This window comes from Corvus hawaiiensis, chromosome 5 (assembly GCF_020740725.1).
Source record: "Corvus hawaiiensis isolate bCorHaw1 chromosome 5, bCorHaw1.pri.cur, whole genome shotgun sequence".
NCBI classification, from domain to species: domain Eukaryota; kingdom Metazoa; phylum Chordata; class Aves; order Passeriformes; family Corvidae; genus Corvus; species Corvus hawaiiensis.
Genome location: NC_063217.1, coordinates 71,861,555 through 71,877,341, shown reverse-complemented (window position 1 = coordinate 71,877,341; position 15,787 = coordinate 71,861,555). Strand labels below are relative to the sequence as shown.

General features: G+C 40.0%; 1 protein-coding gene and 1 long non-coding RNA gene across 4 annotated transcripts in view; one reads left to right on the top strand and one right to left on the bottom strand.

Moving 5' to 3' along the window:
• Positions 1-5,478: 5,478 nt before the first annotated feature.
• Positions 5,479-10,657, bottom strand: LOC125325638. Of its 2 annotated transcripts, XR_007203455.1 has the most exons (4): positions 10,580-10,657; positions 7,172-7,368; positions 6,912-7,027; positions 5,479-5,669 (listed from the first exon to the last, which is right to left on the bottom strand). It is a non-coding gene; the product is annotated as an uncharacterized LOC125325638 (long non-coding RNA). The 2 variants fall into 2 exon arrangements; XR_007203454.1 differs by having other exon boundaries at positions 6,912-7,368.
• A 247-nt stretch (positions 10,658-10,904) lies between these two features.
• The window catches only part of USP53 (ubiquitin specific peptidase 53), a 29,978-nt gene continuing 25,095 nt past the window's right edge, over positions 10,905-15,787 (top strand). The window contains exon 1 of one of the 2 annotated variants that reach the window (XM_048303449.1): positions 10,905-11,002. The gene's annotated coding sequence lies outside the window, so the exon portion shown is untranslated. Of the gene's footprint in view, positions 11,003-11,322; positions 11,457-15,787 lie in introns of those variants that run through there. The other variant, XM_048303450.1, reaches the window with a different exon arrangement.

Sequence of the window (15,787 nt, the reverse complement as noted above, 5' to 3'; positions counted from 1 at the left end):
CTGGCTGCATCAGCCTGGATGGAGCCTCATTGTGCAAGTCCCACTGCAATAAACAAATCCCTCTGCCAAAAACCAACTCCTTTGCCACAAAGGAACATCTCTTGGTAAGACTGGGAGTTCAGAAATCCGCTGTTACCTTCAGTGGATTTTTAGCACCTGCATTTATTTTTTCAGACTGTTATATTGCACTTGAAATACATCCTATAACTAAAGGAAAGCTGCAGTGGGGCTCCTAAAAGCTTCTTTTAGCTGTAACACATACAGCAGCAAGGACAGATTGAATGGGAAAACACACAAGTAACAGATTTACACAAACAGAAACAAGCACAAGTTTATAAATATTTCAGGAAATGTGCATATAACATCATGTACATTTTATCACAAGATACTCGTATTTTCTTCAAAAAGAGAAAGGCACTGAAGGGTATGGTGAAAAGGCAGAAGTATGTTAAGAATAAATATGCAGTTAAAAATGTATAAAAGTCTTAGTTCCCAAAGGCTTTTTTGCCTCATTTTTATTTACATTAAGGCACCCATTGCAGCAGTATAAAGGGAACTAAAAAATTCATTTAAATGTTTTCACTAAAAATGTGTTGAATTGAGAAAATAGATTTGCTCTTTCCCCATCTATACAAAATACTCGATGGTCACAGTATGTAAAAAATAAATAAGAGATGTACACTACTAAATTGCTACATGACTATAAAAGATTTTTATAACATATGCACCTTGAACCTTTTTTGACATGAAAAGTCAGGGTTCATGGCCTGCACTGTCTGCTCTGGAGAAAAAAAATTTAGCTGCATGATCCCTTCTGAGAAATCTTAACTATGTCAGCATGTCTTGGCTGCTTTCCCTCCTGCATGATCCATACAACTGACAATCATGGAAATAAATTATTATTCTATTGTCTCAAAGTATCCCCGTGTTTAAATTAATTTAATACACATTGTCTCAATCAGAAGCAGGAAGAACACACTGGAGACAGACTTCTACTCCCAGTGAAATCAAAGAAAAGTTTTGGCATTGCCCTCTGTGCAGACAGAACTTCACCATGGTATTTATTTCATCTTAAACATGTATTTGTAATCAGAATTTATACTATGTGTTCAGCACCAGAATGGATATTGTGGATTATAGAGCTGGGCCTAACTATGTATGTAGTTTGTTTTGCATTTTACATCTGGTGAAGTGCTAACAACCCTAATAATGCCTTAGAAATACTCTGGGAAACTGCATGGAAATAAAATGCAGGGAAAAACAAGCCTATATCAAATAAGATCTCTTCAAAATTATTTTCAGACCAGACATGAATAGTCTGCACTCTACCTCAGCTCTCAGATGGCCTTACTAACCAGCACAAAATATTCTGGACAGCACCTAAACCAATGGGATAAAACAAACTTCCTGAAATACATTAAGACTGTGAAGCATAAACCCCCATATATGTTAGATTAGAATTTCTTGTTGTGAGGCCCATAAATTATAATCAGATTAGACAGAAACACCAGAAAATCCCTATAAGGCTGACAAGTCACGTAGCACCATCTTCTTCATTATTCCCAGAGGCTACATACTGTTCAAAACCAAATAAAAAGTGATCTAAATGATTTATAAATAGTGTGTTTGCCACAGAGCTGTTATGTAACTGGGTGTTAGAATATAGATGATAAAAAATAGTTACAAAATGCAGTCAGCATACTGATACAGTTTAAGAAACAAAAAATTGCATATAAAATACTCAAAGGAAATTAAAAGCAACTGAAAGGGTGAAATCCTTTCAAGGAAATAATACATTATTTTAAACAGACTGCAGACTAAGTGTTCAGAGTAAGGAAAAACTACTACAGAGCTCTAACCCTTCTCTCCAAAATAAAAAGCTAGCATGGTTTAAGAGTACAATAGAGGAGACTCAGAAAAAAAGACAAATGAAACTTTACTGCAAGGACACAGTGATTAAACTATCTCAACACAAATAAAGGAAGTTATGACAGAGGTCTCCACAAATGGTATGGAAAAGATGATGAGAGAACATTAACACAGGAACAAACTGACTCTTAATAAAATGGTAAGGAACCAACTTTAAAATTAACGGAATAAATATTTTTTCAAGAAATGCCTGGTTGTGGAACCTGGTGCTGTAAGATGCTATGGGTCAAAAACTATTAATAACTTCAAAACAGGACAAACAACTTCCTAGAGGTAACTATGCCTGTTATGGATAATGGCTACTATGTGATCTGCATCTGGAACGTAGGAAGTGTGTGAGAAAGATCACTCCCCGTTTACCCCATTTCTTTCTATAAATATCTTCTACTGGACACTGTCAAAGATCGAGGAAAGAAGGATTTGTCAGTCCTATGAAATACTTTCTGTCTCCCCAAACCCATGTATTAAAGTACCACGTCAACTCTAGCACGTGCTGTTAGTACCGATGTTCATTAATTTACATCAAAATATCCATTAGGGGAGCAATTCCCACATGGGAATGGGAACATTTAAATGTAAGCTGGAACCAGAGAGAGCCAGGGTTAACTTAAACCTCCCACACAGCATATGGGCACTGCAGGGAACACAAAAGCCTGACTTCAGCTATGCCTTTGGCAAGACTCCTATACAGAGAGCTCGGGTTAGAATACAACATATAAAACTTGATCCTCAGTTTTCCCATTAATAAAACAGAAATACTAATGCAGGCTGTACAAACCTTTCTTTTTGTTATTGTATGTTTGGGGTTCAGGGTTTTGGTTTTTTGGGTTTTTTTTGGGTTGCTTTTTTTTTTTTTTCATCTTAAAGAATGAATTTCATGGTAAAAATAAAGAAAGTAAAAAATAGGCTACAAGAGTACATACATAATTTTCCAGGCTATAGTATATAATGAATGCAAGAAGTATTAAATGTAGAATAACATTCTACTTTCATTTTACTTGAAATACTGGATTTCATTCTACAACGGGCAGACTCTAACTAATAAAAGTATTTGTATTTGATGTTTTTTGAATAAAGATGTAACTTTAGCTATTAAAAAGTCCAAATAACTTCTCTGACTGTTATTTTTGGACAAAACTATAAACTAAATTCAGGATGAATTCACAACCCTTTTGTTTTCAGATGGAAATTGGATTTCCTGAGAACAGACTATTCATCCAAAATACCTGCCCCAGAATTTGCAATACTCCCCTACTGCACAAAGACACTGTGAGACAAAGTTAAATAACACTTGCAAGAGGCAGAGGATTTATAAATCACTGTAAGAGTGAAAATAAGCCCTGGTATTGTGAGCCAACTATTCTTTCAAAAGCAAATGGAGATTAAAATATTCGACGGTGTTGGTACAAAGAACAGCTTGAACTTCGCCAGTTCAGAGCTGGCTGTACTCATTAGCACAGGAATGCCCTCAGGCTGCTTTGCATGGAAGGTATAACTTAGAACTGGATTTCTCTGGAGTTCTGAAGGACATGTGAATAGTCATCTTCCAGAGAAACAAAAAAAAAAAAAGAAAAAAAGTAAAAAGTTTCAAATCTTGAGGCTATTCTGGGTGCCAGGAGGCTGACCATACCCAGTCCCCATAGTGGGAAGGCTGGCAGCCACGCAGAAGCCCTGAGGGTATCATTCCACTTCCTTTTCCTTTGAGAAGATTGTCTGCAGAGCCCAGTTAATCTAGGCAAATACTAACTTGAAACAGTAGTTACTGTGGTCATCACCCTCCAGATTACAGAAAGATGACTATGCAAGGTAACTACAAATGATTATAAACAAACATTTGAGGCATGACGGGCTCTTCCTAGGCTGGCCTACTGTATGTCAAGGAGCCAAGTCAGGCCTAATTCCAGCAATGGATTCCAGCACTATGTCATTCCTCAAGTTCTTAATGAGCACATTTTGACTATTTGCTGGCAAGGGTAAAAATAAGAACATGCTGTACAAAAAGGAAGGAAAAGAGCAAGCTGAACTAAAATGGAAGTGCCTATTTCCTATCCGGGTTTTGCAGTGATGCAAATGCGTTTCCTTAATGTCTCGTTGCTGAAAAGGAAGCAATACTATACACACAGTTCAAAATGAAAAGTCTCCCTATATTTAATGATGTCACTTTATCATTCATTCAGATATAGCTGATAAAAGAGGCAGAAAGAAAGGAAAATGTGGACATGGGAAGCATCAGTGGGAAGGAAGCAGTAAAGCAGACCTGCAGCTCTAGCGTTCTGTGAGATGAAGACAGTTCTATTCTAGAATGTGTTCCTTCCATAGGACATTTTGTCTTAGCAATGTTTAGAGGCTTTGACATTTTCCTCTAATTTCCAACCTAAATTTGGTCATACCCATATTAGAGTAATTTCTTAATACATTTTTTTTTTAAATTAAAACACGCTTCCTTTACTGTCACATTTTCTTCAACTGGTATATTCAAAGACTGTAAGGTCTTTTATGCTTCAGTTGTCCAGATGAAACAATTCAAGTTCTTTTAATCTTTTGTCCCCTGCTCTCTTTTAGTAGGGATTTAAAACATATTTTTACAACCCTTCAATTTCTTGCATGTGGATTTCCAGACCTGTTCTGTTTTAAGGTCTCACCAGCCACATGTACAACACATGGCATTAGTACTGCTTTATCTGTACAAGAAGTACAGGGCTGAATTTATTTGTGACTGGATTCACATTTTCCACAGTAGCATCAAATCAGTGACTCACAGCCACTCTGTCTTTGGCTTACACACCCACTTCTTTCAAACTCTCTCATCTTCCATCCGACAAGCTCTGAGCTTTTATCAGGGAGCCTTTCCCATTAGGCTCTAACACACAACCTTGTACTTTATATTGTATCCCATTTTATTTCTCTAGTCCTCAAGGTCATCCAATTAGTTCGGTACGACATCACCCTACAGGGACTGTTTCCCAACTCTGTGATGTCAACAGAGCTCATTAGCAAGTTCTAGTTTTTGTGCCAGGATCACTAATGAAAAAATTAAACACTATGAGTTTCAATATCCATTTTTGGACAGAGCTCTAACAACTTCCCCCTGCCACTATGTGTAAGATATTGCCACCTTTTCCTCTGGGCTATTTCTTCACCCATCTGACACTTACCTTAAAAATTCCCCTTTTCTTCAGTGTAACAAATTTGTTTATCTAGAAAAGCAGTTCCTTTATCACAGAAAGAAAGTAGGCAAGTCTGGCCTTTATCACAGAAAGAAAGTAAGCAAGTCTGGCATGGTCTGTCTATGGCAAAAAAAAAAGTTTTATCCTATTTACTTCGACAATTTTTTTTCCTAAGAAGTCACCACATTATTTAAATACTGTGTTTTAACCCTGTTACATTTTGCTTGGGTATAGACTGAGATGCATGAAGAAGGGACTCAACTCATGTATTTTAAATCAAATAATGTTCAGTTTCTCACCCCGGACAAAATACAAAACATTTTTTGAATTCTATTATCTTAAGTATTTAATGTATTTTTTACTTTTAATGAGACAGAATATATATTATGTAATGTTAGCCATTGTATTATTTCTAATTTTATACTCACTAAATTCTTCTCTTTTGTTTTCATTTTACTTCACATTGAGTTTCACCCTGAAAGTTCAATTCAACCACAGAAGTTGTCTGTATGAATCAGACCTCTCTTTCTTTTCTTTTTCTGTTGCAGACATCCATTCTTATTGGTTTACATCCTAGGAGGAAGCAATAAATGAGACCTGGAAACTTGAAAGGATTGTTGAAGACTGATGCAACATGAACAAAGATCATCATAAAAACTTTATTTTTTCAAGAGCACCCAGATGAGGACACAACTTCAAACAATTGTCAGATATATACAGCCTGCATAGAGTTTTCTTATACTTTGACTGTTTCAGCAACTAACTTTAAAAACAGAATGTCCTAAAATAGGAAAGGATTTCAATTGCATTGTTGTTCCACAGAAGTAGATTATTGGACTGGAAATTGGATTATCCAAGAGGAAAAATATTCATTTGCAAGACTGATGCAACCCCCACCCTTTTCCTTGTTCTTAAAGAATGAAAAAAATCAAGAACACAGAGACCTTGTTCCAGGCCCATTATCATCAAAAAGTCTGGAGAAGAATGCAAACCAATGATTCTTTTTCTCAGGGTGAAATTCCAGATGACTTCAATGAAATTGCTTTTGCCACCCCACTGAACATGGTAGCCCTTGAAAGCTACCAGGAAAAGGTGTATAGTCATGCTAATGTACAACGAATAAGAGCAAAATATCTTGTGTTTATTCCTGCACCTACAGGAAGAAAACTTTAAAAAAGGCAGCTGTGCTCTATGAAAGTGTCTACAGCTAACTGAGAGGAGGAGGAAAAAGATCAAACTTGACCAGAAATGCTAGGAAGTTTTTTTTAACTTAGCTAAAATAAACCACCACTTAACACTCTCATTGCTTCTGAAGTTTCAATTAGAGCTTTTAAGATGAAAAAAGCCAGTGATGCTTTTTTCCAGATAGGATCCATTTTCTCCTTCTTTCATTCATGTCTTCTTATGTCAATTTCCATGTATAAATTTGAGGCTCTATGCAGGATGTGGGAATGAGATCAATTGGATGAGTAAGCTTCATGTGACTGCTTGCTACAGGCTACAAGAGGAAAACACTGCTAGAGTGTGTTTAAAAGAAAGATGGTGGGAATAAGGTGTTCGTGGTAGGGAAGATTTGAGCACTGGAATAGTTAGGCAAAGTTCCCCATAAGATAACATGTCTTCATGTACCTTACCGCAAGCTGAAGATGTATTTTTCACTTGTTCTGCTCTTGTTTTGGATCTTTTTGTGGCAATACAGCTGAGCATACAGCCTAGAGAACTTGGGCTAAGGTGCTGTTAGGAGTCCCCTTCAGAACCCATAGGAAATGCATATGATTGCTATTTTATGTCACAAATAATAAAAATACTATTTACCTTTTCTCTGGTTCTTCTCCACCTTTATGGCTCTCCTTCCTACCAGGGTGTTTTCCTTAACTCTTGACAAATTATGCAGAGCACTGAGGGAATCACTCAGTGAAAAAGCACTGCTCCTGAAGACAAGCAATTGCAACAACATCTTGGAATTGGAAAGACTTTTTTTCCTCTCCAGGCAGAACTGTTTAAACATATGATCTGACAATACCCCAAGGGCTTAGAGAACATGGAAAAATCACATATTCTGAAGTAACCCTTACCTTACTTAATGAAACTTGACCCTGCTACAGTCTATGCAGAATAGGGCCCAGTGTCCCTGGTATCTTTCAAATTACATTTTCTTCTAGAAGAATGATTTTTTTATCCTTTTTTCTCCTGAGAAGAGTAGCACAGCCTCAAACACTCTCTTCAGAACTCAGTAATTACTTCACAAAAACACGATGGCAGTTCCCATTCACTGGAATGAAACACCTTTTTCAATTAAAATGGCATTATCTCATGAGTGTCTTAAAGTCAATGCTAAATGGTACTTGATCACATAAAAATTGTTTATGATAGGTCAGTAAAACAGACTGGACCATAACAGGCAGTATAATGTGTAGTGCTGAATTAAATGCAGTGAAAATACTTTAAAAAAGAGATGTAACTAATAAACCACACTTTAAATTCTGCATTGGCTTGTGGAATTTTCTGCCTCAGACCCTACACGTAATTTGCTAATTTACTTTTTGCAAAACACTCCAGTAAGTACAGACACAGTTCCTGTTAAGTACACAAAGTTAATTTCACATGATAAACAGCTCATGAGGAAGGAGAAAGATCCATGCAGAAGACAAGAGTAACAATGCAATGACTCAATAAAACATTGCTTAACTATTTTTCAAAAAATCCTACAAACTTTAGTATTCTACCCCTCCAAGAAGAATTAGAGCAGGCATAATTTTTTGTGAAACATTTGAACATGAAGAGGATAGCACTTGATTGAAAAGGTTGTTGTAAAGATGTTCCAAGCACTAAGAAGAAATATGAAAGGAGTTAGAGAACAGGTGTTCCAGTACAGCTACAGGTATGAAAATGTTCATAAAAACGTGATTAAAAAAAAAACCAAACAAAACCCGACACAATATAATTATTTCAGAGGAAGAAGTCAGAATTTATTTACAGATCAGCCATTGGCAACAAGATTGGAGATGACCCTGGAACAGGAAAATTGTAACACAAAAATAAACCCTTGTGTGCATCTGTAAAACACACATTTGCAGCTCATTCATTGATGAAAATGATGTGTGATGCCTGCAGCACCGAGAAAAAAATATTTAATGCAATTACTTTTCAACATTTTGATGTCTCCTAACTACGTTAAGACTTTTCTTTTGGCACCTAACTATCCATAAACGTGTTTTACCCTGGAAGGGACATATGCAAATCCCCAAACCCTGGATGTGCTTAAGGATCTGGATATGTTCTGCCTCCTTTCCCTCCAGGTCGGTGTTTTGTGTCACACCCTGAACCCACCTCCTTCAACCCTTCTCCTCCAAGTTTAACACCTCTTCAGCTCTCTATCAGCTCTCCAGTGTAACAATCTATGTTACTAATATTACCAAAGTGTACTTATAAACCCACATAAACATTCTTCTGCATCATGCCTAGCACATATCCTGTACTGCCACAAATGGCAGCAGGAAACCATTTGCCCCTGGTAGCATTGTTCTGTACGTGCACCATTTATTCTAATTTTAACATTCTTCTGCTACCTCATTTAGGGCTTCCTGTGCCGCACCTGCGTCATTCTCTGCCTGAACTGTGTGTGGAAGACTCTGTTAACATTCACTGCTAGAGATTCTTACAATATACTATAATTAAAGCTCACAGACCACACTTACTTGGAGAGAAAAAAAGGAACAGAAGAAACCAATATAAATCCTGAGGGACTTCTAAAGATTAGTGGTGAAAAACAAATCCATGCTGAAGAAAGGGCAGAGGCAAACACGAAAAGCAGAGTTCAGGGAAAACAAAGATATCAAAATGAGGCCATAATCAGAATGAGGTCATAATCCCACTTTGGGACACACAGATGCCTTTGCTTGACTGGCTTTGCAAAGAAGTAATGCAGGCATAAGGACTGAACTGACGCTACCCAAAACAATAAGCAGAATGCTTTTTGTAAGTATACAATAACAAGATGCACGAACACAAAATTAGATTTTTAATTACCACGTTAACACACTTTCAACATGTTTTTACCCTTAAGTTTCTAGTGAGAACCTATCAATAAACAGCTAAGAAAGAACTACACAAAAAAGTAGTGCCAAGACACTGTGTGAATCCTAGAACAATGGATCAGATATCCAATTCCCTTTTAAAAAAATTGCACATTCTAGGCAAATTTTAAGAAAACAAGAGGCAAGCAAATATGGTATCTGTTAAAAAAAAAGAATATATATAGATCAGTCACTGGCTATGACATCTTAATGCCTCAAGAAAAAACATTTTATACAAATCCTGTATTAAGTAACCCCAACTTATCAACATGAGTACACAAATGGCCACTGAAAAACGTGGCTGGCCATCCATCTATCTATCACAAAATCTGGACAATATAATGAAAATCTTGCCAAAGAATCACCAAATCAAAAAGTTGGTGAAAAACACTGGAGAGTGAACCTGCTAAAACTGTTTTGCTAGTGGGCTTTTTACATTAGCAATTTAATGGAAGAAACAGTAGCAAAAAGTAATCTGAGGAAAATGTATCCATTAAAAAAAAATTTATACAAGAACAACAAAAATGTAGTATTTAAGGCAGTGAGCTAATTCGATGTCATTTTGCACATCATTTTTGCACATCACACAATCACCACACAGTCATTTTGCAACCTGGATTACCTAAAGTAGATGCAGAAAGGGAACTTTACAGGGAAATTACTTAAATTACTATTGCAAAAGATGCTGCTGGAGAACTGAACGTGCTCTTAGGCACAGAAGCACTTTTCCATTCCTAGAAGGCTATCAGAAAGGCAATTGAAAGAGCAAAAATACAAGTTGTATCCATCAGCATGGGCCAAGGATTGATGTTGGGTGTGGTACCACCTAAAATATTATTGCAAATGTGAAATGTGTTAGCGAAATCTACATGTTTATCCAGGAAAAAGACCATAATAATGGAATATGAAAGGTACTTGAGCAACTAGAAATATGAGCATTTGTGGATACGGAATTCCTATCTCAAATAACAAAAGGAAACACCCCTCCCTAGCCGAAATAATAGGCCAGATAAAAATCAGAGGGAACACGACTTTGGGGCAGTGACTCTGGGGCAGGTGATAGATAAAATAATAATAATATAGCATCTTTCTGGGCCACATGGAAGTCAAACGCAACTCTGAGGTGGATGTACACTTGTATGGGGTTTGGCTCACAAGCCACTCTCTGCCAGTGCTATTCCATGGGCATCTCAAGGAAAGGCACTATGCACAGCCAGATATCCTGGAATGAGAACTGGAAAACAATTGCTGGAAAAAACAAGCGCCGCCGCGCTCATTTTAACGGGTTGTGAACTCCAAACCTGAGTACCTGAGGGGCACCCACTACGCCCTTTAAACCGAGGACGGCTGTGCCCTCGAACAGTGACCAGGCGGGGAGGGAGAAGCGGCGTTGTGACAGCCCCTTACCTCGCCGCGGCTCCCCCTGCACCTCCGGCAGGACGCGCGGATCCGATCCCGCTCCCGCTCCCGCCCCACCGCCTCAGGCGCCACCGCAGCCCCTCAGGCGCCCCCCAGCCTCGCGCCCCTTCCCGCGCGCTCACCGCGCACGCGCGCCGGCGGAAGGCGCGGCCAACGCTCCAATCGCTTCTCCCCCCCGCCCCGCCTCTCTCTCCGTCTCTCCCTCCCCTGGCTCGGGAATATCCGGGATACCGCACTAGGAAAGCGTCCAGGCTGCCGCCTCACTGCGCAGGCGCGACGGTGCCGGGCCGGGGAGGGGAGCGCGAAGGAGGAGCGGGAAGCGGGGGAAGCAAAAGTTGCCGTGAGGGCGGGGCCGCGCCTGGAGTTGCCGCCGGGAGGGGGCGGGAGAGGAGCTGCGCGAAGAGCCGCCGGGTGAGCCGGGGGTCTGCGGGGACTGAGCCGGGGGTGGGATAGGGGCTGAGCGGCGGGTCGGGCAGGGTGTAAATTGCAGTGGGCAGAGGTTGGCTCGGGCTGGGGATTGGGCACGGTTGTGGCCGCGGTGCCGGCGGGGGAGGCGGCCGCAGTGTCGAGGTGGGGACGGAGCGCCGGGGGACGGGACCGCCACCTCCTCCAGGCTGGAGTTAAATCCCCGCCGGGGCTGCGTGGGTGGGGGTCAGCGGCAGCTCCGGGGCCGCGGGCAGCTTTGCCCCCGCGCGTTGTGTAAGCGGAGGGGCGCGGAGCTGGAGCGGGGACCCCGCGAGCGGCGGTGAGGGCTCCGAGCAAGCCGCGGTGCGCGGTTAATGTTCAACGCGCCCGTTCCGTGCCCACCAGCGAGCTCTCCAGCTGTGTTTCCAGAGGCTGTCTGGAACAGGAAATGCCAGTACAGGTAGTTTGTACAGGTTTGTTTGAAATTTAATCAGTTTGCAGCGTTTTGGAGGCAGAGTTGTTTGCTGTGTGTTCGTACAGATGGAGTTTCAGAGGCATGTGGGTAGATGTATGTAAATGTATGCAAATCACCTGCTTAGCATCTGGTCTAAGTTTACCTATATCCCTTACTTTGGTTTTCAATGCAAATATTTCAAAAATAGCTTTTCAGAGGAACCATGACTTGTTGTCTCAATGTGGATTTTTTTCCCTTCCCGGAATAAGTGTGAGTTTTACATATCTCTACTTAGTGCTTTATTTTGCACATGCAACCTCCCACCAAAACCACCAAACCACTTAAGCTTTCTTAACTTTGAAGCTACTAGCATTATTTTAAGAACAACAACTTAATCGTGCAAACAGTATTATGCCTGATTGATGATGCAGTATCCCCTTCCACCCCAAGGCAATGGAAAATCCCTTGACTGATTTTATGATTACCTGCTCTTTTCTTATAGAATGAATGGGTGTTTTTTGGTGTCAAAATAGTGAGACCTCATGTTATAATCTGACTATAAATTAGCCTTGTCAAATGGTAAATAATCCCTTCTTGCCCTAACAAATTGTTATAAAGTAAGAGGTATTTACTGGTTATTTTTTTTAAGCATCAAATTACTTGTATAAAAAGTTATTATTCTTGACCCGTGGTATGTTGACAGTAAAAACACAAAAAATATGCACTTGACTTACATATCAAGCCTTATTAGTGCAGAATATTTTTTGGCCATACAGTGTGCATGATGTGCTACTGACAAAATCATTTGGGTGTGTGACAGGGTATTGGCACTATCATGTGTTTTGGTTACTCTGCGTTCCAAGGTATCGGTAGCAGCACTTGGGTTTTTTTTCTTGGTCAATGCCTCTTGATAGAGTAAAACAGTTTAGTCACTGAGGGGTGTAGTGATGGGAGCAAAACCCATGCACAGAATTCTTCAGAAACTTCATGATTTAAGCAGAAACAAGTTGGAGTTTGTTGGGGCCGGGTTAAGTGATGATGGGTTGAGGCTGGATCAGGATTGTAGATGTGTAGGCTGAGTGAAATGTTTGTAGGAAGGTTTGTACAGGATTCGTTCTTGAAGAAATACATGAAGTGTAGTGATTCAGACGTTAAAACATTCTCTTTTTTTGGTCAAGCCTATAAAATATGCGTGGGTTTAAAGATGATGCTCGTGTTACCATTCCTTGTAACTCAGTTATGTCGTTTTTTCCCGGTGACTTAAGAAATCAGAAAGCTTTTCAAGAAAGAGCAGAACTTGGTATTTTGCACTTCTGTTAATGATCAAACAGCTGAAAGGCAAGGCAATTAATCTGAGATAAAAGGGCAAGTGTGAAAATTATCACTGTAAAGACACGTTCTATCTTTCTGAGGCTCAGGAAAGAGTACATTGTAGTCTTTGAAAAAATCACGTGTAAAGCTGTAGGAAGATGAAGAAATAAAAATCTTCTCCGTAGTGTCTGTGTGATGATTCACTGTAAATGCTGGCCTGTGTCCTGGGCCGGGAATTTGTGTTCTTTAAGATCTTTACTCAGAGTTCCCATCGTAGCTATTTCTGAAGTCGGTTTCTCTTTTAACAGATGAGGGAGGCTGAGCTGTGAACCTGTTGTTTTGGTTTTGATGCAAACAGGAAAGTTTTTATTGGAACAGCTTAAAGAAAAAATTGTGCACTTATACAAAAGCCATCTGGGATAGCATCTATGCTTCTGGTTCTCTGTCCTGGAAGGATACAGAGAAGTGTGACGTGCAGGAGCAGTGGTTTGGCATAGGAGGGACAGCTAAATAGGCAAGGGCTCGAGAAGAGACAATAGAATCTTGCAAATAGAAAAGGTCTGGGTTTAAAATCTTCAGGGATTGTTTGGAAGAATTTCTAGAGGAGATACCATCAAATATTCCTTTGCTGTCTTGGGGACTTTTGAGTCAGTAACCAAAGGAGAAAGAATGTGTCAGACCAATACCAGCCAGTGATCATATACTGGTATTGGCCTTTTCTTGTAGTGTTGCTCGTTTCATCTTAGGTGTGCTGCAAGTAAGTGCTATTAATGAAGTTTTCTCCCTCTCTGATGTTTAAAATAGTGAGAATTTGCCTTCCTGTAAACATATTTCTGTGACAGCTTTTGAAGTGAATAGCATGATTTCCAAAGACAGAGACTGGTGGCTACTAAAAGTGTACATGTATCTTATGGTGCATGAAATCTGTTGACAAATATATTTAACGGGGGCCTAAAGGTGGAACGGGACAGGATCTGTGCAGGGACCAAACAAATTAAGATTCAGCCTCATTGAGGTGGGCGTAAGAGATCACTCCTTTCGAATTTTGGTCTTTTTCTACATTTTTAAAGCAGCTTCACTGTTTATTTATTTCTTTTTTTAAATGTAGGGAAAAATCATTACAACCTCCAGCACTGTCACAATACAAATCAGATTTTTGTTCTGTTGACAAAAATTGGCAATTTTAAATGACAACCTTTTGAGCTGAGGAAAACACTCAAATTCTTGCAGTTGCAAGTTGTTGAATTTTTGATGAATTTCACTCTGTTAAGGAGGAGACAGTAACACCAGTCCTAATAATATTGGCTAGTTGCAGAGATCTTTAGTGGTTTCCCATCATAGCTTTATTCTCTCATAATATATTTCAACACTGTTCCTTCACAATTTTTGTTGTCTTGTGTCTAAATTCCTAAGTTACATCAGTTTAGGAATTGATTTTCCAGAATTGTCAGACTGTTGGGTGGGGTTGCCAGGCTCAGCACAGAGGCATGAACTGCAAGCAGAAGCAAAAAGCTGTGTGGCTTAAAAGTAACCCCAGCACTGGGCATGAGAAAGGTTTGCCATTACTAATTTGTGCAACACACTGTGAGCAGTTGCAAAGTGAAGCTGAGAAGATGTAAATAACTATTCTTCAGCCAAATTTCAGGGATAGAAGCAGTCAACAACTTTTGAACTTATTGGCTGGTTTCCACTCAATTTGACAGAAGGGATAGAAGCCTCAAAGATGATTATGTACTTAGAAAGTGCATGAAAAGAGGCAGCTGGCTGGAAGGGAGACCTTGTAAGATGATGTGGGGAGCAAAGTTGGCTTATGCCCCAAATGGGGAGAAAACTGCAAGAACTCAGCCATGAGACAGAAAATTATCAGGAGCCCAGGCATTGGTAGTTCCAGTGTTCACAGAGCCAACTGTTTATCTCATCGGTTTTATCTAAATGGATATCAAAGATGCTTAAACCCAAATGTGCTTGTAGAAAGGGATTGTTTAGGCAAAATATCTGCTACACTGATTCCTAAGCTCCGTCAGTGACACTGCTTCTTACACTGAGGAGTCTGTGCCAGCTGCAGTTACGTGCTGGGGTGTACCAACCAAACAGGTGATAACGTGCAGTTCTGCTGACAAGTGGGTTTGTTGTTCTGAAAGCTGTAAAGGCAAGTGCCAGAAATTTTTGACAGGCATGTATTTTGTCTTGTAAGGCTGCACGACTAAGGGTAGCCAAGTGCTTGATGAGATTACTCGTGACTGAAGAACAGTGACTGAAATTGGGCAAGGTAGAAGGAGTTAGGCTGGTAAATAGACATTGGTTTGAGAGCTTATATCCCTTGTTTAGTGTCTTTGAGACAACTGAGAACAGTTGTCCAAAATCAATTCCTGTAGTCTGAAGGGCAAGAGTATTCCTTTAACTCTCAGCTGCTAAAAATCTTCTGTAGCATGTCAGTAACCCTGTGTGAAATAACTCTTTTCCTAAAAGATTGCACTTATTGAAGACTCAGTATGGTTCAGTCACAAAATGGCTTGGGTTGGAAGGGACCTTAAAGATCATCGTGGTCCAAACCCTGTGCCATGGGGAGGGACACCTTTTACTAGACCAGGTTGCTCAGAGCACCATCCAACCTGGCCTTGAACCCTTCCAGGGATGGGGCATCCGCAACTCACTGATGCTCTGTACTCTGCCACTCACACCTTTGTCAAGCCAAGAACTTAAAAAGAACTGGTAAACCCTGCTGGTTAATAAATGCTTCAGTGCCCTTAGCAACACTGGCTTACCACAGACAAGGAAGAAGTCTTCAGGTCCTAATTATAATGCTATTGACTTGAATTTAGGCTATGGGAGTCTGGTCCAAGTCCCAGTCACCTAAAAGTTCGACCAAACTCATGGGAGGTGAAGCAGGCAAAACTGAATCAGCAGCAGCACTTCTCTGGTTTATGGAACCATCTGTGATGGGGGTAGGCTTGTCAGCAGAGGAATAATATTCTTGCTGTTTTGGGGTTTTTTTCAAATCAAAACTGAGATATTTGTACAATGTA